Source organism: Uloborus diversus, chromosome 3 (assembly GCF_026930045.1).
Source record: "Uloborus diversus isolate 005 chromosome 3, Udiv.v.3.1, whole genome shotgun sequence".
NCBI lineage: Eukaryota > Metazoa > Arthropoda > Arachnida > Araneae > Uloboridae > Uloborus > Uloborus diversus.
In genome coordinates this window covers 129066642-129091750 of record NC_072733.1, presented here as the reverse complement: position 1 = coordinate 129091750, position 25109 = coordinate 129066642, and positions in this window count along the sequence as shown.

Sequence of the window (25109 nt, the reverse complement as noted above, 5' to 3'; positions counted from 1 at the left end):
AGAATGTGCTTACTTGAAGGTTTGCGCTTATTTGATAAGCATCTTACTTTAATATTCTAAAGAAGCTTGTTAGTTTAGTGGAAAAATTGTACATGCTGAATTTTGGTAGCGGAACAGTAAACGATATGGTGTGCTGTATTTTTAAATGAACTTTTATAAAATTTCAACTTTCGGATTCTTGTCTTATTAAAAGAATTGAATATGATGTAAACAGGAGTTTTGTTTTCACGTTTTATGTATTTATTTACATTTCATTTGAGTTTAAATTTAGATGATGAAATGATGTTGAAAAAGTATATAGCACGAAACTTCATATGTGCTAGTGTTTTAAATGCTATTTTCAATGATAGAATTGACTTAAATAAAAAAAAGTTTCTGATAATTTTTGATTTATTTTTCCTTTATATCTTTTACAGGTATGTGCTTCATGTGGGAAGCAATTTAGTTCAAATTCAAATTTGAATCAACATCTTAAGACTCATTCAGGAATGAAACCATTTTGTTGTATGAAATGTAATGCTTCCTTTGGGCGTGAGTCTACTTTGAGAAGTCATCAAAAGATACATTCTAGAAAGAAGTCTTATAGATGTGAAAAGTGCGACATGCTATTCGATGAAAGAAAGTATTTGAATCTACATATTAAGGAGCATGGTCCCTCATTCATATGTCAAGAATGTGGAAAGTCATTCAAGTGGAAATCTGCTTTGAATCGTCATTTGAAGATTCATAATTCTACTACCACCTTTGCATGTTCGAAATGTGGCAGAAAGTTTAAACGAGAGGATAGTTTGAAAAGGCATATCCTGATACATGGACGAAGCTATACATGTGATCAGTGCGGAAAAGTGCTTGCTAGTAAATCTACTCTTTTGCATCACGTTCGTGTTATGCATAGTGCAGTGAAGCAAGTTACAGTGAAAACTCATGTCCCAAAGAGATTAAAACCTACTCGACAAACTACATTCGGTGTTTTTGCTACGGAGTTTGTAACACCTGCTCCTCAAAATTCTCAAGACATAAAAATGTGTTTTGATGAGTTAAGGCTCTTCTAAACCTCTCCGTAAAATCTGACACGGCGAAATCACGAAATCTGTGGCAACACAGAGGGTGTTTCTGGGAGGGTCTAACTCGATTTTTTTTTGCACTGCTAATTGGTCAGATTTCATGATGGACAGCGTCAATCACTGAGTACGTGAATGGACAGCCATAAATCTAAGCTGTGCCCGAAGGTACTGTCTTTGCGATCGGACGAGGGCAGAGAGAGCTGCGAAAGATTCGAAGGATCCTGTTCCAAAACATGTTTCCCACCCGGCCTGTTTCCCCTCCGTAAATCAGTAAACATGTGTTTTCGTTTCAAAGTGTTTCTAGAGCTGACTGCTTACGATTTCCGAGAATTTAGTATTCAGCGAAAGGAATAGCAGGGAAAGCTGTCTGAGTTTTCCACTCAAGTTCTCCCGCCAAAGGGTGACAGAAGAAAAGAAGAAAGAAGACCATGTGTCAGGAAATTAACTTATTCTGCAAACTATAAAATTTGCAGAATGCGTAGAAAATAGAATTGAGAAATGAAGGCAGAAAAAAAAGAGAGAAAAGAAAAGTTATAATATAAATTCAAGTGCTTTATTAATCATCTAAATTTCAATATTGAACATGGTGCGCACAAATGATGAACAAAATTTTTAAAAATCGAATTTCCGAAACTATTGCACATATCACAATAAGTGATACTTGAGAATAAATAGGAACATTCTAAGGTTTTTTTTTCCCTTTTCAGTTACAAACAGGGGCGGAGGGCGGGAACAGAAATTAACGTTGCGAGGGGGGAGGGGGATGTATAATAGTCATTGAGATAAAAGGCGCAATTTCAAGAACTATCACTAACAAAAACAAAAACATATTCCACTATAAATATGGATGTTATTCTCAGACATTAGTCATTCGCCCTGAATAAAATTTTATCAGTTCCACAATGCTACAAGTTAGAAATAAATTCCCGTTCCTTGAATCTATTTTTTCATATCAACTGATGTATTTGACTGTACTCGGGTTTTCAACGCAACATTTCAATCCGAAGAAAGGAGCAAGTAATAAAAACTACCTAATAACATAACATAAAATCAAGTTACATGATATAAAGTGGAAACAATAGATCGCAGTCCGACGGAAAAGGTATTTCTACTTCTTTCATTCGATTTAAAACTGCTCAGGGTTTGAATTTTTTAATGCAGTAATGAAAATAATTCAGATCAATATCATTAAGTACAATAATGGACACCTTGAGAACAAAAATTAACATTACACAAAAACGGTGAACTGTGCACTGGAAAATTGTTAAAAGCCATTTTATAACTGCCGAGCACAGACCAGGCATTAAAAAAAAAAAGGTTCAAAAGGTTCGCGTACATTCAAGGAGGATATGATAAAAATTCTAATTTTATCAACCCAGTATGTCGAAGGGAAACATGTTAGGAAATATTTTTTTATCATTTCATTGAACAAAAGAACCTTTCAGTAATTCATGCATTAGAGACGTACCGAGTAGCACTTTGGTCGAGTATCGAGTTCCAAGTTCCAATTATGTTTTAAGAAGAACCACCGACACACACGTGACGAATTTTGAACTCAGTGGTCAGTGGAAGAGTAGTATATACCTCCATGTCCACACACACACACAAATAATAGTTTTAAAAACAAAATTCCAGCCGAAATTTAATTGCGCATTATTGAAAAGATTTGTTTCTGTCAATAATTTTGACAAATAAGTTATTTTTTAAATTAAAAATAAACAAATACATAAAAGGTAGTGTTAATCAAGTTGGAATTAAAACAAATTATATCAATCCATACTTCTAGTCCGCCAAACGTAAATAATGTTTAAAAGCAAGTGAAACAACGTTAACACACTCTCAGAAATGGACTTTCATATTCGACGAAATTTTCTTCGTTTCTGACGAAATCGCTTCCAGGGATATGCTCCGAGCGAACATTTCGTCAAATTGAGGAAACTGCTTTCGTCTCTGGTTTGAAGATGCGAATTTCGTCAAATGTAACGAAATATTTCTTCATTCTAGTTTCGTCAAATCGACAATCATTTTCGTAGTTTTGAGAGTATTAGTTTCGTCAAATTAATTTCGTCATATTTGAGTATGTTAATTTCGTAATTTTTTGAGTTTATTTTTTATTTTAATTTTTCTTTTTTGAGCTGATTAGTTTTCTTTCTTTTTTTTTCTTTTTTTTCTTTTTTTTTTGACAATACTGACGAACCTCGTTAATTCGAACACGCTTAAAAAGAATTACTTCTAAAGCGGACTTTTTTGTATTCTCTGTCCCATTGTTTTTGTTTTTCGAATAAGACGAATTCTGTTAAGAATAATCGATTTTAATGATCCATTAAAGTTCGTTTTAACGAGGTTCGACTGTATTTTATAAGATTTAGTCAAATCTTCACTTCAGAATCTTACCACCATAATTTCCCACTTTGATGCGCATAGTCACACTCACAGGCCCGTCATTTACGGGGGGTTGACATTCCCCCCCCCCTTGATTTTTGAACATTTATTCTTTACGTACGAAAGGCCGTGGTTTTAGTTGGTTCTCTATAAAAATTTTGAAGAGTGTACACCTTTTTCCACAATTGGAAAAAAAAATCGAAATGACTGGCCTGCACTCCCCCTCTCCGCCTAAAGCAAAAGGCAAGTATTTGTTGAAAAAAGAGACACATAAAAGATGTTAAAAAAAATTTTATTAATGTAAAAATACAAGCAGACAATTTCTTTAAAATGTAAAAATAATTATTGCAAATTCAAGTTAAAGAACAATGAAATGATGTCTGGGAATTAGGGCTTTACGATGCATCGATGCATCGTAAAGCCCTAAAATTAAAATTGGAACGGTTTGGTTCTTTTTTTGGCGTTCCACAAACCACCTACGTTCCTACTCGGGTGCCCAAGTACCTCCCTGCCGTGTGTGTGTGTAACGGAAACAAACTGTTGATTATATATAACTAGCGACGATTATTCATAATTTTCAATAGACTTGGTAAATATGATACATTATGTAATGTTTATCAAATTTACTAGTTTATTCACATAATTTCCTATTCGTGGATAATGCAATAAATTAGGATTATTTGTGGAGTAATGAGATCTTAATTGCAAAAACTGAACATTTTCAAGCAACACCAGAAAACTCAATCGTCTAAAAAAAGAAAAATGTCTCGGTTGCAATTAAAATTTCTAATAATATTTCAATTAAAAAACTGAAATGTGCCTTTTTTTTGTACATTACTTTCATTTCTTGCCGTGGAAAATGTATATTAGATAATAGTTTTAATTCTATAAAAAAAAAAGTTTATATTATTAACTATTTAATGTTTACCTAAACAAAACGGAACTTCAAATTTAATTACATATTTAGAATTCTATATAATGTCAAAGTCTTGAAAATTAAAGATCTGAAAGTAAATGCATAACACACAAAGCCTCGATATCAAAAAGCAAACCAAGCCAATATTCTAAAGAAAAACATTTTCTTGTAAGATAACCTATTCAGACTCATTCTGCTGTGACTTTCCGAATTATTAGCAACTTTTTTACTAAACTTCATTTTCAAAGGCATCGTTGTGTGTGATATATCTGATCCTTCCAGAAAGAGACGATTATTTTTAACTAATATTGCTAGTTCAGGAACATTGTCAAGCAAAATATTTTTTCTATACAAACTGACCTGATTTTTAGAAAAGCTATGGACTTTTATTGTATTCACCACTACGAGTCAAGAAATATATTTGATAAATATTAAATAGTAGTCATACCCACACGGCTTTGCTTGTAGTAGAAAATTAAAAGGTCTTATGGTTCGCCTGTATAATTACAAAAAATGTATGGTGAATTTTTCGCCTATTGGCTTACCATATTACGGTTCCACGTTATGATAACTTGGTAATTTACTCGTCCGTCGTATGATAATTTTGCTCGGGAAAGTGTTCTTAAAATTGGAGTAGAAAAAGAACAAAATCGAATTTTCGAAAAATTGCTTCGAGATGCACACCCCACGCTACAAACTAACTTTGTGCCAAATTTCCTGAAAATCAGCCGAACGGTCAAGGCACTATGCGCGTCACGGGAACCGGACATAACGTCCAGATCCATAACGTCCACGGACATAACATCCATGACCAAAACGTCCAACGGACAAAACATCCGAGGGACAAAACGTCCGACGGACATAACGTCACAGAGATCCAGACAACCAGACATCCTCCAGACATCCAGACAAACTTCAGCTTTATTATAACAAAGACTATTTCAAAACTTTAGTGGCAATGGGGTTGATTCCAAAATTAAAAGTTTTTTTTTTTTTTCCTTTCCTGAAAGAGCATGCTTAAAAACATTCGCAACTCCAATAAACTATAGGGGGCGCTGCAATCACTGTCTAATAGTGGATGTAAAAGGTAGAACAAACAGATGCCGTAACTTATAACCTGCTTTGACGGTGAATGACAGTAATTTTTGATCGTGTTTGTGGGAAGCTTTCATTTCTATTCTTCTGAAATTACATTACACAACAAACTGTCTGAAGCCTGTAATTTACCCAAAGAAAACACGTGGCATGGAATGTTTTACCTTTTTCTTTAATATTGTTAATCACCGCAAGGTAGCGTATTCGAGCTCTGGAGTTGCAAATAGAATCTGACCATTCTTTAAATAATTTGACTAAGTTTAATAATTTTAAAAATTTATTTTAATCGGTACGCTTTTATTATGTACGCTTCTGCCGATGACATCACAAATGATGAAATACCATTCACTGTTGCCATTCGTAGAGCGTAATATTTAATTCGCATCTTTACTCAAGTGTAATGGCAACGATATGGTTGATAGCAAACGTAGAGCGCAATATTTAATTCGCTTCTTGAATACAAAAACGTGAAAACGCAATACACAGATGCGCCCAAGTACATCATTTGTGACGTCATAAAGACCACGTCTTATTTTCAAAATCGGACATGTTAAAAAATAAGCATCTGGAAATGAAAGTTTTTTCTCGCTTCATGTTTTTTTTTTTTTTTTTTTTTTTTTTGCTTATTCTATCAATTTCAGTGACTAAAAATAGTACTTCTGACTGAAGGAAACAACCCCATTTTGAATAATCTCTGGGGAATATGTATAATCGCCAGATTAATCTCATTCTACTGCACATACACTCAGGAGTGGGAAATTTCATGATTTACTCGCCACTTTTCCCCTAATGTGGCTAGTGTATTTTAAGTGAATTCGTTTATATTTTTACAAATTTCACATCGAGATATAAATCGCAATCACTGTACTTGGCTATATATTTTTTAAATTAAAATTTAATAAAGAAATACATAAATAAAAATGGCATTTCGAATTTTTTTTCCCATTATAAGATGCGGTAATTTTCACTGATTTTTCAAACAAAATAACTTCTACATTTAAACGGGGGGTACTTATATTAAAACAGCATTGAAAAATATATCACCTAAATAATTTCAAAAACTTATCGAATAGAACTCGAAAGAAGAAAAAAACTTCTTTTTAGAACGAGTTTCGTCGATGTCACAGAAATACAAGACCAACACACAAAACGACAAAGAATGAATGGTAATTAGTAGGGATTCAGTAATTTATTGCCTGCCATTGAGGCAAAGCGGAGGAGCGGAGAAGCAGAAGACAAGACCCCAAGACCCTGAAGACCCTGGGGGAGAAGAGAAAGTGGCCCCTCAAAGTGGGAGGAAATGGGTGTGGTCTGGTGAAAGGCGTGTTTTTCGCAGTTTTTCACAATTTTTCGAAAACAAGGCTTTACTCCGTGGAGAATATCAATAGAACAAATTGTCTCAGAAACAAACTCAAAATATGTTTTTAAAGAGAAATGTTCAATCTTTTGCGCTCCTTTTTCAGTTTTTCCATATCATTTTTCAAACGTGTTAAAATAGTCGTTTAAAGTTTTAAAATGCTATTAAAAAAATTTCAAAATAATTACAGAAAAAATAAAAAAGCGCATATCTAGTTCTGTGTCATAGCCATCGTTTAAAACAAACCGCATGAAAATATTCCAGTAATTTCTCGTGTTATGCTTTGCACAGGTAGCAGATTTTCCCGTAGAGAAAGCATTAGCGTCGAAATCCAAGATGGACGGTATAGAAGAGCCTTAAGACTCCAAATTATTCAAATATTGGAGGATGAAATAGATGAAAAACGAAGCATTAAATGGTGCATAGAAAAATGAAGGCAGTGCTGAGTCGTCATGTTGGTGATAATGATGATGATGATGATGATAATTTGATTACTTCTTATTTTAGAAGTGTAATGCGAATAGAACTTGTTAAGGACACTATCTTAGAACATTTGAATGATGCTATTGATCAGGTTGAAAACGCCTTAGAGGTGTTTATACAACTTGGATCTGGGTGGACGTTGGATCATATTGTCAATGTGGAAGTTCAGACTGCGAAATACGCACCTTTAGCTAAGTAGTAAATTAATAAGTTTTATAAATGAATTACCTCTATCCTTCAAAATGTATCTGTTATCCTTTAAGGCAGTTAAACTTGTTTTATTGCTTTGCGTTGTATATAGTTGATGATTTGTGCTTTGAAATTAATCTTTCATATATTTCTACATGCATTTTCTTGTAAGCAAGCTTTAGAATGGCTGTATTTTGTTTGTTTCACTGTATGGTATTGTAATAAAGTTTGAGTGAGAATATGATTTTTGTGATATTTCAATAGATTGACACACATAAAATATTTCAACATATGTTAAGAAAAAGTTGAAAATTATGATAGTGAACCTTAAACAAGTTAATGGGTTGAAAAATAATATACAGTCACATTCACATGTTGAAATTCATACGTATTAATACTGAATTCAATATTGGAGAAATACCTTAAAGACTTATAAATTCTAATATGAAATGTGAGCGCTCTTTCTCAACTATGTTGTTCTCTCAATTGATAAAAGACACTCACCTGATCGTAAACCATTTCGACCTATGTGTTACTAAATGTATAATAGTTTTTAATTTTCTTAAATTCAAAGTTAATTGTATGATTATATTAATTGCTAAAAATGTGATATTTTCGCTTATAATTTCGATTGATGAGTAAAGTTTCATTACAAGTTCCCTCACATGATTGAACAATTACATGATAATTGGATATTTGAAAGCTTGAGTGAATGATTTATAAGTATCTTAAACATTACTATTATTTGTAATGCATGAGTGCTAATTAATACTGAGAGTGCAAAGAGTAAATGGATTAACAATAGTTGTTATTAATACAAAAAGTAAAGTGATTGCTAGTTTTAAAATTAATTAAATCATTCTGTTTGAAGATTCAGTTGATTAAATTTATTTTTGTAAGTTTGAAAAAAAAATGAAAAAAAAAAATAGTTTTGTGAAAAAAGATTGAAAAGAAAAAAAAAATAATATGTTATAAAAATATTATTTTTTGTTTTGAAAAAAATATTTTTGCGGAAAAAATTATTTTTGTAAGATTAAAAATTTATTTTTATATGATTGAAAAAAAAATTGATTTTTTTTAATTAGTGGAAATACATTACAAGTTTGAGAAATTAATTCTTAAAAACATTTTATATAATTGAAGAAAAAAAAATATTTGATTTCATTTTCTAAGTAGAAAAATATTACAAGTTTGAAAAAATATTGTTTTCAAACAAAAAAAAAAAAAAAATATTCTTACAAGTTGAAATTTTTTTTATATGTTAAGACCTGCAATTATTCATTCAAGGTTGATTGCTACACCATGTACATATGTATAACTTGAATATTGCATTCGTTTTAATATGACAAAATACATTCGAAAATTTCTAAGGAAATTGAATTCGCTGTTGTAAAAATAAAATCACTAGAAACATTTTTTGGAAATGTGAAAATCGCTATGTTTTTGGAAGAATAAATAATTGTAATGCTTAATTGATGAAAACTATTTAAAGAATAAGAACGCATTGAAAATAATCTCCACAGTGAAATAATCATTGGAAAACAACTCAGTTTAAAAAAGTAATAACTATGGTCTTTTTGAAAATGTGAAATGTTATGGTGGAATGATTGCGAATAGAAAAAACTAAGTCTTTAAGTGTGTGTGTGTGTGTGTGCATGAGAAACGAATAGAATAGAATAACTTTGTAGACAGTTCAAGTTCGGGAAAAAATAAAAAATAAATAAATCGTCGACAGTGGTTTTGAAATTAATTAGGAAATTAGTTTCAAATAAAGATTTAAATCGATGTATCTTCTTTAATTAAGTTTTTGGGCGATAAGATTATTACAAATGGTTTTGTTGTGATATCTAACATTTATCAGCGATAAAAGAGGTCACATGTGTTTACAGCCGTTAGTATTGAGTTGAAATCTTACCACGTGAATTCCATGACTCACTATGATAAGATAAAATCTGAGATAAGCCTATGTTTCATCTTTCATTATCCATTGTGCTTTCGATGTGAATGGACGCTTAGCGAAGAGAGTGTTGGTTGCAGTCAGAACATTCTAGGAAGACATGGAAATGAAGTTTGGATAATATTACATTTTATGCCGTTGTTAAATTTAAAATCGACGCATATTTTGTAATATTATTCATTATCTTCAATAATGCATCAATGCATAAGTATTGGAGGAGTCTTTTCCTACAAAGGTTGGATTTTTGACTTTAAAATATTTTTTTCTTCGTATGATAAATTTACTATTGATTCCGGTTTTTTTTTTTTTTTTTTCACGAAGATTGTATGTGTCTATTCCTATCTGTTTATGTTGATCATGAACTAGCATTAAATTAATTCGAAGTTTAATGAAAATTCTTAAAAAGGAGCAAATATAGTACTTGTGATAGGTCTAAAATTGTGTTAAGCAAACTTTTTATTTTATTTTGTTGGGGATTTTCTATGAGTGTGTATATTCTTGAAATGATTTGAAATTTTGTAAAAATATCTTTTGTAAGTCTTGGTTGTGATGTGGGAGTGTTTTGTTGGAAGCTTCTTTAGTTATACAAAATTGAAGCCGACTTGAATGAAATATGCGAATTTGAATTTATTTGCATGCGAATGAAAAAATAAATAAATAAAACTGAAATTTATAAATTGTATTGAAAACTCTGTTAATGAAATTAGTTGGCTGTAAAGTAATAATTTAGAAAAACTTGTTAACTTTCGTCTTGGAAAATAACTATATTGAAAGAGTTGTATTTTGAATATAATAGCGGGAACATTTTTCATCACTTTGGTAAATGAATGATAAATAGTAAAACGCGTGAGAATATGTTAAAGTAAAATAAAATATTATTGGGAAAATGAAATAGTCAAAGTGATTCAAATTCATGAAAGTTGAAAATTTTGTTTTTTTCTAACAAGAGTGCTTGTATGAAAAAAATAAATAAAGTAATACGATAAAATGACTAAGTTAAATATTAATCAAAAAATAATTATTAGAGTTGATTAAATAAAATGTGATAAATTAAATGAAACTCTTGAAAAGCACATGTAGTGATGAAATGTAACTTGAGTGCGAAATTTGCTTACTGGAAAAAAATTAATTAAGTTGATTTTTAAAATTCGTGAAAATTTGTTAATGATAAGTGTTAATTACTACTAAGAGTAAATTGATTGCAAGTTTTGAAATTCGTGCAAAGAATCAAAGTTGTAAAAATGATAAAGTTTGAAATGCATGAAAAAGAAAATCAAAATTCGAAAAATATTTTAAGTGTAAATATGTATGAAAATGCAATTGAACTCCTAAATGATGAAAAAAATAGTTTAAGTTGGAAAAATGATAAAGTCGAGTACACTTTAAATAAATAAAAGATGCAAAAATAATTAGAAATCAAAAGGTATAAAAATAAACTAAGTCTACAAATTGCTAAAAATAGACAAAAGAGCTTTAAAATAGTCAAAGACCTAACTAGAAAAAAATAATCGAAATCCTAAATGTATGGATGTGAAAAAATTTCTAGTCCAAAAATGCATGAAAGAAAAATCTAACTTGTGAAAAATATTCAAAGTCTGAAATGATTAAAAATAGTGAAAGACTAAGAATGTGAGAAAATAATCAAAGATTAAAAGACTTTAGAATAGTCTAAGACTACAACGGTAAAATAATCCTCGAACTCTAAAATGCTTGAAAATAAATCAAAACGCGTGAAAATATCCTCGTAAAAGTTTGTGAGAAAAAACAACTAAGTCCAGTATGACCGAAAATAAATAAAATTCGCGGCAAAATATCTAAAAACGCGCGAAAATATCCTCGTAAAAGATTATGAGAAAAAGGTGACGAAATCCGAAAACGCGGGGGGGGGGGGGGGGGGAATATAAATGCGCGAAAATATCCTCTTAAAAGGTTACAAAAAAAATGACAAAGTTCGAAAACGCGCGAAAAAACGAAAAAATGCGCGAAAATACCCTCGTAAATGGTTACAAAGAAAAAATGACAAAGTTCGAAAACGCGCGAAAAACGAAAAAATGCGCGAAAATACCCCCGTAATCTTCTACAAAGATTACACGGAGGCGCAGCCATGAGATCAGAGGGGGATCAACCCAAGGTCAGAGGGGGATTGGGAGGCGGATTGCAGATGCATAGCCGCAGAGCCGCCTCTTGTCGGTGAATGCCCATATATCCCCTACTGCTGTGTTAGAGGCTTTAGCCTTTTGCGGAACAAGTGCGAACCAACGATATGGCATCCAGTCATTCTTATGCCACCATTAAGGCGCGGATGTGAATGTCACAGGAAAATTTGATGCCCAGTTTCCACCAGATGGAGACACCTGAGCTCTCTTCGATGCGAAACTGCAAATTGAATTTAATTTTGTCAAGAGTATTCACAGTCAAACGACCTAAGGGATCTTTTACATGCCGATTAATGGAATGTATACCTAATGAATTAAATTAAGCATCTGTGTAATTTTATTTTAACAACATGTTGTTAATTTTAACAACAATACATATCATATTTTACGACGCAGGTAATGATTTTTTTTTTCTTCAATACGATGTTAGCAAAACACTCTATTGCAAGAAATAGTAAATATCTTTAGCTTGAAGAAAATAAGTGTTTAAAAAAAAAAGGCAATATATAACAGAAAAGCTCAAAAACATTTACCTCGTATTCACCTTTTTTTGTTTCTTTGCTTGTAACGCAGTAAATAGCGGTAATTTTCACCTAGTAATTTATAGTTAAATGCACATGCCTGTTTTTTGTTAATTTAATGCTACCTTCACAATTTACTAAAGATGGATGCATAGATGCTAATTAAATAACTCCTTAGTACAAAGCCAGTGAATAACAATCAGAAAATGTATTCCAATGATGCAAATACAAATATGTTTTATGGAACAACATCGAATAACATTTTTTTTCGTCAATTAAAAACTAACTGTTTTTCTTTAGGGATCATAGAATCACAATTTAGTAAGATTTAAAAGTAATAATTTCTAATAAATTACTTATTACATGCGTTAATATGGCCGAACTTGTAATTTCATAAACTGATCACAGTAAAATATTCAAGTACTTTTCAATTAAATTTTTCTATAAAATTTTGATACCGTAAAAGGTTTGTTACATCAACTTCAAGTTTTATTTATTCATTTATTTTACCTTCAAACACGAGTTTTTTTTGGGCATTTAATATGTTCCATGATCATGCTTAAATATTGGGGGGAAAACATCAGTAAAAAATCTACGTAATTTGTTACTCAGAAAAGAGAGAGATGCTAAAAGTAATCTAAAAGTTCAAATAAAATTTTTATCAAAATATAAAATGAATCTGAAATGAACCATGCCAAAAATATAGAGTTAAAATGCAAAAAAAAAAAAAAAAAATCAATAATTATTTTTCTCATCCTCAAACACACGAAATGTGTAGAATTTCTTTTTTCGCTGCTGGCTTAGAATCTAAAATTAGTTTTTAAATGAAAAACACATTAACACGTAAAATTGCTCGTATTATCAAGAAAACTTTAAAAGGAAGCACTGCGACTTACCTAGTTTGGGTAAACTTAATTTTCTTTTGCATACAATTTTGTTCAAGATATGTTTTCTATAAGTATAACGTAGATAAAAACTGCGTGTTAGAACAGAAAAGAATCGGAATTCAATTACTGATTCACCAGGAACGCACCTCACTCTGGCTGTGTTTCGTACAACATGCGTCTACGAAATCCACGAAAATCCAAAAAGAAAAGAGAAAGAAATAAAGAAAACCACGCCAATGAGCCTGTGGGATACAGCGGAAGTGGCAATAAATGCTTGTTTTTACTTTGCCAATGGCAATTTGATGGACCAAGGAGAGGGGCTGAATTTCAAGGTCACAGGACCCAGCTAGTTTGAAAGTCGAAAGGGACATTTCCCCGTTTCGGACGGAAACACAGCAAAAAGCAGACCAAAATTGGGAACCTGCAGTTGTTGCACGAGGTTCTCGTGTTCTGAATTGACTCAAGCGCTGAGAAAATTGCCGATTACTGGGAATATTTAAGAGGAGAGAGTGCTGCGTTTTATAAAATCATTATCTTTCGGAAAAATTTTGTTCATGCGAGATGCAACAACTGAGAAAAAAGGAGAAGGGTCTTTCGGGAAGGGGGGGGGGGGGGGGTACGGACCCCATGGACCTCACAAAATGACTGATAGATGGCAGCAGCTAAAAATCTATCACAATCCTATTTTCTCTCTAGTCAAGTCAGGATCATGGTGAAGTATGAAAATAAGAAGAAAAATAGCAATAAAAAATTCAACTTAATCTCTGATTTAAAAAAAAAAAATTGTGGAAAACGAAAGGTAACAAAAATTTAACTAAGAAGGAAGTATAAATTAAAATTTGATGTTTGTTTCTTAAAACAAATAAAGGAAAAAATTAAGAGAATTATCCTGACGAAAATTCTAATTAAAATATTAATATGCCCCTGCCCTCATATATCTTTTATAGATTTTTTCATTAGTTAAAGTACTTCAAATTTCGTGCATAAAATCAGTATGCAGACACGTGCTTTAGATAAACAAGTCTATCAAGTTCTAAATACTTATTTTTAATGCGCATCTTTATTCTTTAATGTTTTGTTAGATATATATTTAACAAAAAAATAAAACACAACAACCCAGAATCATTTAAATATTTAGTGCTTTGAGATCAGTCCCCCACACGGGAAAAATTATATTAAACCTTCTTAAAAAGATTTAAATTATTACTCGAGTTCAATTTTGAAATTTTGTTTGCTTCGAGGTGTTTTATTGGAACCGGCCGCCCCATCATTCCGTCATTTAGTGGACGCTTGGCTTTGAAAAATAAAAATGTTTGTGGCATGGTTTTTTCGAGTTTTCGATAAAATTTGTGTCGAGTACACACCCTATCTCTTACCCTTTAAAAATTTGAAATGATGGGTCTGAGCAGAGCCGGCTCTTGTAGTTCTGCCACCCTAGACGATATTGACAAGTGCCCCCCCCCCCATTGAATAATAATAACGAGCAGATGTGTGCATCACATTACTTCCTTTTACGCGACTTTAATGATAATAGTGCCTTGGAGTAAGCAAAGAAACACTTTAAATATTTTCGGCCCAAGTTTGTTGCGAACCGAAGCAAAAAAAAAAGGTTTACAGATATACGTTACAGATTAATTTTCCCAATATTGGCAATTTTGCTGTGATTCAATGGAAAGCTCATTAAATATTGCCAACAGTGTCCAAAAAAAACAAAATAAATAATAAAAGAAAAAAAAAAACGCCGAATTTGTCGCCAAGTTGGCGACGAAACTTGACGACCAAAAACTTGGCGATATATCGCTAAGTGTTTGCTAAATTATAACACCACTTATAAGTTTGCATTGAAATTTACAATGATTTTCCCCCAAAAAGATGTGAAAGACCCCCTTTGGAACATCCGAATGCAACCATAAGGGGAGGTGTACTACTAGATCCCACTAGGGTCTACGTACCAAATTTCAAGTTTCTAGGACATACCGTTTTTGAGCTATGCGAGAGACATACGCACATATACGTACATACGGACGTCACGAGAAAATTTGATGTAATCAACACAGGGATCGCGTCAAATTGGATATTCCGGGATTCTGTACGTTCTTAGGCCCTTATTCACATGTAGTCGGGTTGAAAAAAAAAAAAAAAAACTTAAAAAAAAAAAATTAATTTGAATTTTGTCATCTTGAATTCAAATTATGTTTTTCGCAATCACGAGTGTGTGTTTGTATGTGTGTGGGGGGGGGGGGGGGGGTATGTGTGTAGGCATGTGTGTTTGTGTCTGTGTGCAGTCATGAGTGTGTGGGTAGTTGTGTGTATGAGTGTTTGTGTGCGTGGGGGCGGGGTATGTGTATGTGTGTGTGTAAGCATATGTGTTTGTGTCTGTGTGCAGGCATGAATGTGTGGGCAGTTGTGTGTATTTGTGTGTATATGTTTCTGTATGTGTGTGTATGGTGGTGTTTGTGTATGTGTTTGTGTGTGTTGGTGCGTGTATGTATGCGTGTGTGTGTAGGATATGGACGCAACCTGGAGACGGTTTTCGCTAGAGGAGCAGCATCCTGAGGCCAGCCGACGTGACGGGTGGTGCTGGCAGAGGATGGTGCCGCGCCGGTTTGAAAAATGATAGCACGCCAAAAACAGTCAAATGAAAGCAATAAGCAATCGTGATTGCTCAAAAAAATTCATTCAGGGAGGAGCAAAATGGAAATTACGGTCGATTTTTTGGGTGATTTTTTTTTTTTTTTCGCGAATACAATACTTCCTTTACTATGTAAAAGGAGAAGTAATAATATAAAATAATAATATTTTAATAAAATAAAAATAATAGTAAAGTGCTTAAAATTAAAGTGAGTTTCTAGTTAAATTCCAAACTCAGTTTTGGATATCCAGGCAAAAAACCCCAGTGTACACACTTAAAATTGTCTTTTTACTTCCTTTTACAAAAAAGGAAGTATTGTATTCGCGAAAAAAATTTCACTCAAAAATCGACTTTAATTTACATTTTGCTCACCCCCGATTGTATGCTGAATTTTTCATTCGACCCGATCACACGTGCATATCGAGTAATAATACCTAAGAACGTATAGACGCCCGAAATATCCATTTTGACGATTCCCGAGTTAATTACAACGAGTTTTCTCGTGACGTCTGTATGTACGTATGTATGAGCGTATGTAAGTATGTATGTGCGTATGCGCGCATGTATCTCGCATAACTCAAAAACAGTATGTCCTAGAAAGTTGAAATTTGGTACGTAGACTCTTAGTGGGGTCTAGTTGTGCACCTCTCCTTTTTGTTGCGTTCGAAATGTTCCTAAAGGGGTCTTTTGCACCCTTTCAGGGGGGAAACATTGTTAATTTCAATGCAAACTCAAGTGGTGTTATAATTTGGCGGACACTTGGCGATATATCGCCAGTCTCTTGGTCACTAAATTTTGTCACCAACATGGCGACAAATTTGGCGGGTTTTTTTTTTTTTTTTTTTTATTTTATTTTTTTAAATCTGGTTTCAATTTCACCACTGTTGGTGATATTTAGGAAGTTAATTATTGAATCACATTGAAATTGCCAATAATGGGGAAATAACATTAAATTGGTGTAAAAGGAAGGCTATAAAAACAAAAGGAAACAGATGTTAATATTTTCAAAAGACTTCTAAGGTCATGCAATTTGCCGCCTCTGAAATCTGCCGCCCTAGGCGGCCGCCTTGATCGCCTATCCCAAGAGCCGGGCCTGGGTCTGAGAATAGGAGTAATACAAATCAGTTTTCGCATGTAGCTCCTTTAGACGCGTCGCTAAGCTCCTTTAGATGAGCCCATCTTTTCTACATTTTCTAGTGAATGTGGTGGGGTATGGGGCGGGATACGCTCAGTACATATTTTGGGGAGTAAATGCAAAATAAATACACGCAAATTTAAATACGGGTCTGAGGTCTCGATTCTCAAGTTTCCCTGTCCTGGGCACTTTCAAATTTTCTTCTCCCCATTGAACAGATGATTTACTTTATACTATACATATACGGGTGATTCTCCAAAAACCTGACATTTTTCAATCACAAATATTTTTTAATTAAAAATGCTTCAAAATATCTGAACAAAATTCACACACCAGGAGAGTGACAAGCAGTAAGTTTCATCGAAGGTTATCAAAAATTAATTATTATAAAGAAATAACTGCAACCTAAACCAAAAAAGTATATTATTGCAAGACAAAACACAATCTATGTAAAACTTCTCTTAACGGACGCTCTTTAATAACGAACATTTCTTCGAGTCCCGATCCCTTTATATACGTTTTTCCACAGTATTCACTCTGAATACCTTACACTCCGAATAATGGACACTTATTTTAACAAAAAATATATTTTTTTTTTCAATTGCTAGACTAAAATTCTAAACCAGCAAGTAAATAAAAATTTCCCTGTTAAGTTCTAGTTTTTGTTATTTCCAATTCCCTGGTTCAGAAAAGTATTTACCTAAATCTTAGTATTTACTTTCTTCTAAGTAGTGCTTTAATTTATCTAAGTCAGAAATTTAAAGCAACTTCATTTACCTATTCGAGCAACATTAAAATTTTTAAAAAATGTATTACCAAGAAATCTATTTTTAAAAGATTTGTCTGAACAAGAAAAAAGAAAAGAAAAAAAGTTTAAATAAATAAATTTCTCTACTGCAACATGTTTTATTTATTGTTTGCCTGTTAAAGAATCAGACTTTAACATTTTTATTTTTGGGATTTTACAATATTGTTATTTTGTACAGACAGAGGGCAGCACCAACACGAGCCAGAATTGCTCACCTAAATTTGAAAAAATAAAGGTGGAGTCATATGCTGTCACTTTTTAAATGCATCAATATGATTGGATATTGAGACGTACCGTCGGTGTGCCATTTCGTTTTTGCGATTCTGATTTATCTAAAAAAAGTTCAGTGCAGTACTCGTGTAGAAGCAGCATGATGTGTGTCCACGTACGTTTTGTGTTGTTCCAGCCTCGTGGGAAAAAGCGTCATAAGTTTCTTCTAAATCTACAATCATCCTGAGTATGATCTGGACTATATGTTTTTTTTTAATGAAAAATGAATTATTTTAACCAAGAGCATTTTTATCAAGATTAAATTTTTTATCATCTTCGAAAATTCATAAGCCATGGAGCAGAAAATTCACCAGTATTTTATCATCAACAGTTGGAAATCCATCAAGTTTTAATACCTTTTGAACGAGCGTCTATAAGCCCAGGAGCAGCAAAAAGTCATCAGTATTTGCAAATGATTACAGAACAATTACAAAATATTTATTCATCAAAATTTAACTGATTCCAGAATATCTGCAACTTTGAAAATCCATCAACATTCCAAGAATTGTATTGATCACTAAACCTTCGCATCCAGTGAACTGTTTAATTTTAATTCTGTTGTGAACACCTAAGGACTAGTGAACGTTTTGTCAAGATAGTGATTTTAAAAAATGCCTCTATAGTATAAAAGCAGTCCATCACCGTTTCCTTCAAAAATCAAAAGGAAACAGCCCTTGATATATATGATTCAAATCGAATGAGCAGAGGAATCGTCTCATTCCAATGTTATCCAAAGTATCCAATAATTACATAATGAAATATCCAATTTCACATATAATCTATGCATAGATCAATTTATGAATATATATATATATAACATTGGTTCTTATGTTTTTTTTTTTTTTTTTTTTTGTTACTGATGATTTAGTTTAGTATTTTATAACAATATGATATCAAAGTAAAATATAAAAAAAAAAGATGGTAAGTCTTCACAAAATTGAATTGTTTTTCTTATGAATTTATTGTTAATTGATTTTATTTGGGAATAAGAATCCCAACTACTCGAAGTATACTTGTGATTGATAATTTTCCACTATACGTTAATAGGGATTTATTGCATTTATCCTTAAACAACGCTTTAAGATATTTAATTCATCATTAATATCAAAAAATGATCTTTTATATCCAATCTACCATTTAGTAAATATGATCATTTTTATAACCAATTTAACATTTTATGGTGCCGTGTGGAGCGAACTGAGGTTATTTTATTTATTTTAATGAATAATTGAAAACCACTCTGGATTACATATGATAATTTAATGCCAAAATGATTTTATATTATTATGGTTGAATGTTTATGTGTCAATTTTTCATGAATGCATATTATTTTTTTTGAATTGCATATATATGTATATCTTGAATTATTACTGAAATTTTAATGATAGCCAATTCATTGTTACCCCTAATCCCAACATTTTCTGGAGACAATTCTGAAAATGTATCAAATTTTTTGCAATCCATTTCTGAAGTGGCTGATCTTGAAAAATGGCCAGCTGCTAAGAAAATCATAATTTTGAAATTACGACTGAGAGACAGAGCACATGAATTTTTATCTGAGGTATTACAAAAAAATCCAAATGCAACATTTGCTGAGATTTCAAGGGAATTGAAACTTAAATTCTCCTCAAAACCCTCATTTGAATCTGCCCAAAAAGAATTTTGGGGAATATTACAGAAGCAGGGGCAATCGGTAGCCGAATTAAGCGAATGTATTAGTAGAGCTGCTGACAAATTCTTAAATCCTAATAATAACTCTGAGAAAGATCTTTTAGATCTTGTTGAAAAGTCAAAATTTTCAAAATTAATTGATGCACTGAGACCAGATGTTAGGATTGAGGTACAAAAACAAGGTCCAACCACATTTAAGCAGGCTATTAAAATTGCAAAAAATGTAGAGACTGCCCTTAACAATTCTGGGAATTTTTCCAACCCCCAACTTGAGATCAATGTGCTTCTCCAGAGTCAAGAGGAAACTAATCGTAAGATTTCCCAATTAACTGAATCAGTAAATAAGTTGAAAAGTTCAAAAGGATTGAATGAAAATGCTGCATCTTTTAGCTATGATGTGAATTCCTTAAACTCTAACACACATACTGATAATCGGAACAAATTTTTTAATCAGGGACCTTCAACTTCTAATTCCCAAAATAATCTAGAGATTCAGTGTCACATTTGTGGTCGTAATCATTGGACCACGAAATGTTGGTATTTTCCGGGAAATTCAAGGAGTCACAGTTTCAACAATTTTCCTCACAGAAATCGTTCAGGTCATAGGGGTTATCACAATAGGCAAAGGGGAAGAAATTTCAAACCGTACCACAGCAACTCCTCCAACCAGGGTAATTTAAACTAGTAGGGGGTATTCGAGGTTATGCTAGCCATCAGAATTCGGAACCCCATAATCATGTTAATGAGACTGTAGGATGGCAGGATCCAAATTTTTATAAAGATAAATTTTTGTCAAATGAGATCAATGATATTTTTTCTAGGGATGATGTGAAAAATGTGCAGGAGATAGGAACCTTACAAAATTTTGATAATCACCATCAAAAAGTTAATGAGTTACAAAATTTAACTAATAGAGTGCTAATGTCCTGCACCAATTCTGAAAATTCCTTACCCATCATTGAAATTACTTTTAGAGATTTTAAATACTATGCACTTATGGATACTGGTGCGTATATTTCAATTTGTCAGTTTTCTGTTTTAGAACAAATCAAGGAGGTTTCAAAATTAAATTATGTGTCAAGGGGAGTGAAAATTAAGACTGTAAATAATGAAAGCATAAATTGTAGGTCAGCTGTGGATTTAAAATTCAAAATTCAGGGGAAATGGTTTTCAAATATTTTTTTCACCACAAATTTTTCTTGGAATGCTAATTATCAATTCATTTTGGGGTATGATTTTTTTCAACGTAACAAAATTATCCTCGACACAGTAAATAAGAGAATAATAACTGACAAAACTACATTACTATTTCGCCTAATGAGCAAATCAAGCAGGCTAATGCTATTTCTGCAACCAATGATACCATTATTAATGATGCTCAGGAGCTTTCAACTAATTATTTCAAGTTAAAATTCCTCCAAATTCTTTTGAAATTGTTAAAATGTGTATTCCTAAAGAACTTAAAAATTCCAATTTATTGCTTTTTTCACCAGGTAAAATTCAGGATAAATGTAGCATCAATTTTTCTCTGCATTCTGCCAAAAATGCTGAAGGAATGTACATCATTGTTGACAACAATTCTGACACCGATTTTATCATTCAAAAGAATCAAGATTTAGGTACTGTTCAGGAAATTTCTGAAAATGACTTCGAACAACCTTCTGATTCTCTGACCGCTCAAGTAAACAATTTGACAATTCAGGAAATTAAGGAATTGAGAAAGAAAGAACTTTTTCCTGATCATTTTTGCTTAGATCACCTTAATGAGGATGACAAAAATAAAATGACAAAATTATTACTGGACAACTATGAAGTTTTTTCAAAAAATTATTAAAAACTTGGCTCTACGGATTTTATTGTACCTGAATTTAAACTTTTTCACGACTTTCCTCTGTCAACTAAACCATATCCATTACCTCGAATAGCTAAGCAATTTGCTGAAAAGGAGATTAATAAGCTTTTAGAGGCAGAAATTATTGAACATTCCACTAGTAGTTATTCATTCCCTTGCACTTTTGTCAGAAAGCCATCGAAATCAAATGATCCCAATGCTAAACCAAATTTTAGAATGGTAGTTGATTATCGCCTTTTAAACGCTATTACTGAGCCGTTCGAAATCTGTCTACCAAAGATTTCAGAGATAGTGCAAAATATTGCGGGTGGAAAATTATATTGTGTACTCGATTTAAAATCAGCCTTTTTCCAAATTTTATTAAAACCCGAGGATAGGGAAAAGTTAGCATTTTGCTCCGAATTGGGAAATTTTCAACCCAAGCGTCTTCCTTTTGGCGCAAGGAATAGTGGGAGCTACTTCTGTTCTCTGATTACTCATTGTTTAAAGGGATTAAAGGGTCCTAACTTACAATTTTTCCTTGATGATATAATTCTGGCGGCTGATGATATAGCCCAGTTATCAAATCTTCTCCAGCAGGTGTTTGATCGATTGAAACTCTTTAACTTGACTCTCGACCCAGCTAAACTTCAACTGTGTAAACTCTCAATAACATACTTAGGTTTCAACATTGACCATAATGGATATTCTCCTTCTGAGAATAACATAAATAAAGTAAATAAATTTCCTATCCCAAGGGACACCAAACAGGTTCAATCATTTTTGGGTATGACTAATTACTTTAGACATCTTGTTTTTGAGTATGCTGAAATTGTCGCTCCGATCGTTAATTTGACTAAAAAAAACACACCATTCTTTTGGTCAAACGAATGTCAGGATGCCATTTTAAATAAGCCAACACTAAAAAATTTTGTAAAGGACGCTCCTTTATTTTTGGTTACTGATGCTAGCAAAATTGCCATTTCAGCTATACTTATGCAAAAAATCAACAACCAATTTTTTCCAATTGAATTTTTCTCTAAGCAATTGTCACTTTCTGAATCAAAATATTCTTCTGTGAGGCGGGAATTTTTCGCTATTTATTCTTCTCTTAAACATTTTAGGGAAATTTTATATGGAGTCAAATTTACTCTTTTTTGTGATGCAAAAGCTTTGACGGAATTCCTACACATGGAAAAACAACCTGATGTGGTATGCAGATGGATTTTATTTTTAAGTGACTTTTCATACGACCCACAATTTATCCCTGGGGCAAAAAATTAAAGCGACTTCTTAAGCCGCGTATATGAGGAAAATCAAATGACAGTTAATAACATTAATCTTTTCCAACCAAAACATAACTTGTCGAAGGACATTATTTTTCAGGAACAGCAAAAGGATAGGGAAATTTTAGAAATTATTTAAAGATTGCAAAACGATGATAAAAATACTTTGGAAACATATTGTTTAGATGATGAGAAAATTTTACTTAAGATTGTTGAGCTAAAGAAGAATAATAAAATTCAAAAATTTAAGAGGATTTATGTTCCTGCTACTTTAAGAAATGCTGCTATTGAAAATGCCCATACTCCACATTTTGCTGCTCAAAAGACGTATAATTTTTTGCAAAAATTATATTTTTTTCCATCCATGTTTGCTGCTGTTAAAAAATTTTGTCGAGCATGTCCAAAATGTCTGGCTAATAAGACCAAGCGTAATAACACTGTACCAAAATTCATTCCTAAGAAGGATTTAAGCCCTGGATCATTTTTATCCTGCGATTTGGTGGGAAAATTATGTAGATCGGTTGATAATAAGTTTTTCATTCTTACAATCGTTGATCATTATTCCAGATTCTTGGAAACTTTTAGTTTATCAAATACTTCTTCTACTAGTATAATTAAATGCTTGAACACTTATTTTTCATCTTACGGAGTTCCTAGGATAATTTTGACTGATAATGGTCCTAATTTAATTTCTGATGAGATTGAACAATTTTTTAAGGGATTAAACATTGAGCATAGAAAATCTTCAATATACTATCCTCGTGGGAACTCAACAATTGAAAGAACCCATCGAATTTTAAAAGAATCCGTCGCATCCTTATCTGAGAATACATGTGAATGGTCTCAGAAACTTCAAATTTTTAAACTTCATTGTAACGCCAGTAAACATGGTGTTACCGGTTTTTCTCCTGCTGAACTATTTTTGGGTAGAAACAAATGTTCCAATGCAAATTTTTTCTGATATTGATTTAGTGTCTCATTATGATGCATATGCTAAGGAAATGGCTAAATGTGCTGATGAAAATAAAAAAGCTGTGGCAGAAAATGAAGACAAATATTTTAAACAACACGAAAATCAACTCAAGGGTAGAAAAATACACAAATTCCAAATTAATGATATAGTATTCATTAAAGTTTTAAACAAGCCTGGTGCCTTGATGCCTAAATATAAAGGGCCATTTACAATTGAAAGAATTTTTAGAAATGACAATTATTTATTAAAGCCGCAGGATACAAATGAAAAAAGCATAAAATTGCATTTTAGTAAAATTTTTCCTGCAACTTAAATGATTTTTTTTGTTTCGGCATTTATATATTGTAGTATGCATTTGTATTGTTTCTTCATAAGATCTATCTGATCACTTTAATGATTCAGACTAGCTACCTGATATATGATTGCAATAATGGTTGATCATTGTCTAAAATTAGCTACTTTGGAGAATGTTTTAACTAACACTGCAATATTTATTGTGAATTATCATGGAAATTTTCAGGAAATGTACAATTGTTGCAATTTGAATGTTGAACAGTTTTTCAGTTTTAATATGTTTTCATATGCATTAGGAACCACAAAGGTTTTTTTTTCCCTTTGAAAAAACTCTTTCATGCTAATTCCATTGAAACCATTGTGAACTTACCATTTCAAATTTTTTTTCGAAACTATTTCATTGTGATATCATATGCCTTTATTTTTTTCCTTTGGGGGGAGTAATGTTAAAGAATCAGACTTTAACATTTTTATTTTTGGGATTTTACAATATTGTTATTTTGTACAGACAGAGGGCAGCACCAACACGAGTCAGAATTGCTCACCTAAATTTGAAAAAAATAAAGGTGGAGTCATATGCTGTCACTTTTTAAATGCATCAATGTGATTGGATATTGAGACGTAGCGTCGGTGTGCCATTTCGTTTTTGCGATTCTGATTTATCTAAAAAAAATTTCAGTGCAGAACTCGTGTAGAAGCAGCATGATGTGTGAGCACGTACGTTTTGTGTCGTTCCAGCCTCGTGGGAAAAAGCGTCATAAGTTTCTTCTAAATCTACAATCATCCTGAGTATGATCTGGACTATATGTTTTTTTTAATGAAAAATGAATCATTTTAACCAAGAGCATTTTTATCAAGATTAAATTTTTTATCATCTTCGAAAATTCATAAGCCATGGAGCAGAAAATTCACCAGTATTTTATCATCAACAGTTGGAAATCCATCAAGTTTTAATACCTTTTGAACGAGCGTCTATAAGCCCAGGAGCAGCAGAAGTCATCAGTATTTGCAAATGATTACAGAACAATTACAAAATATTTATTCATCAAAATTTAACCGATTCCAGAATATCTGCAACTTTGAAAATCCATCAACATTCCAAGAATTGTATTGATCACTAAACCTTCGCATCCAGTGAACTGTTTAATTTTAATTCTGTTGTGAACACCTAAGGACTAGTGAACGTTTTGTCAAGATAGTGA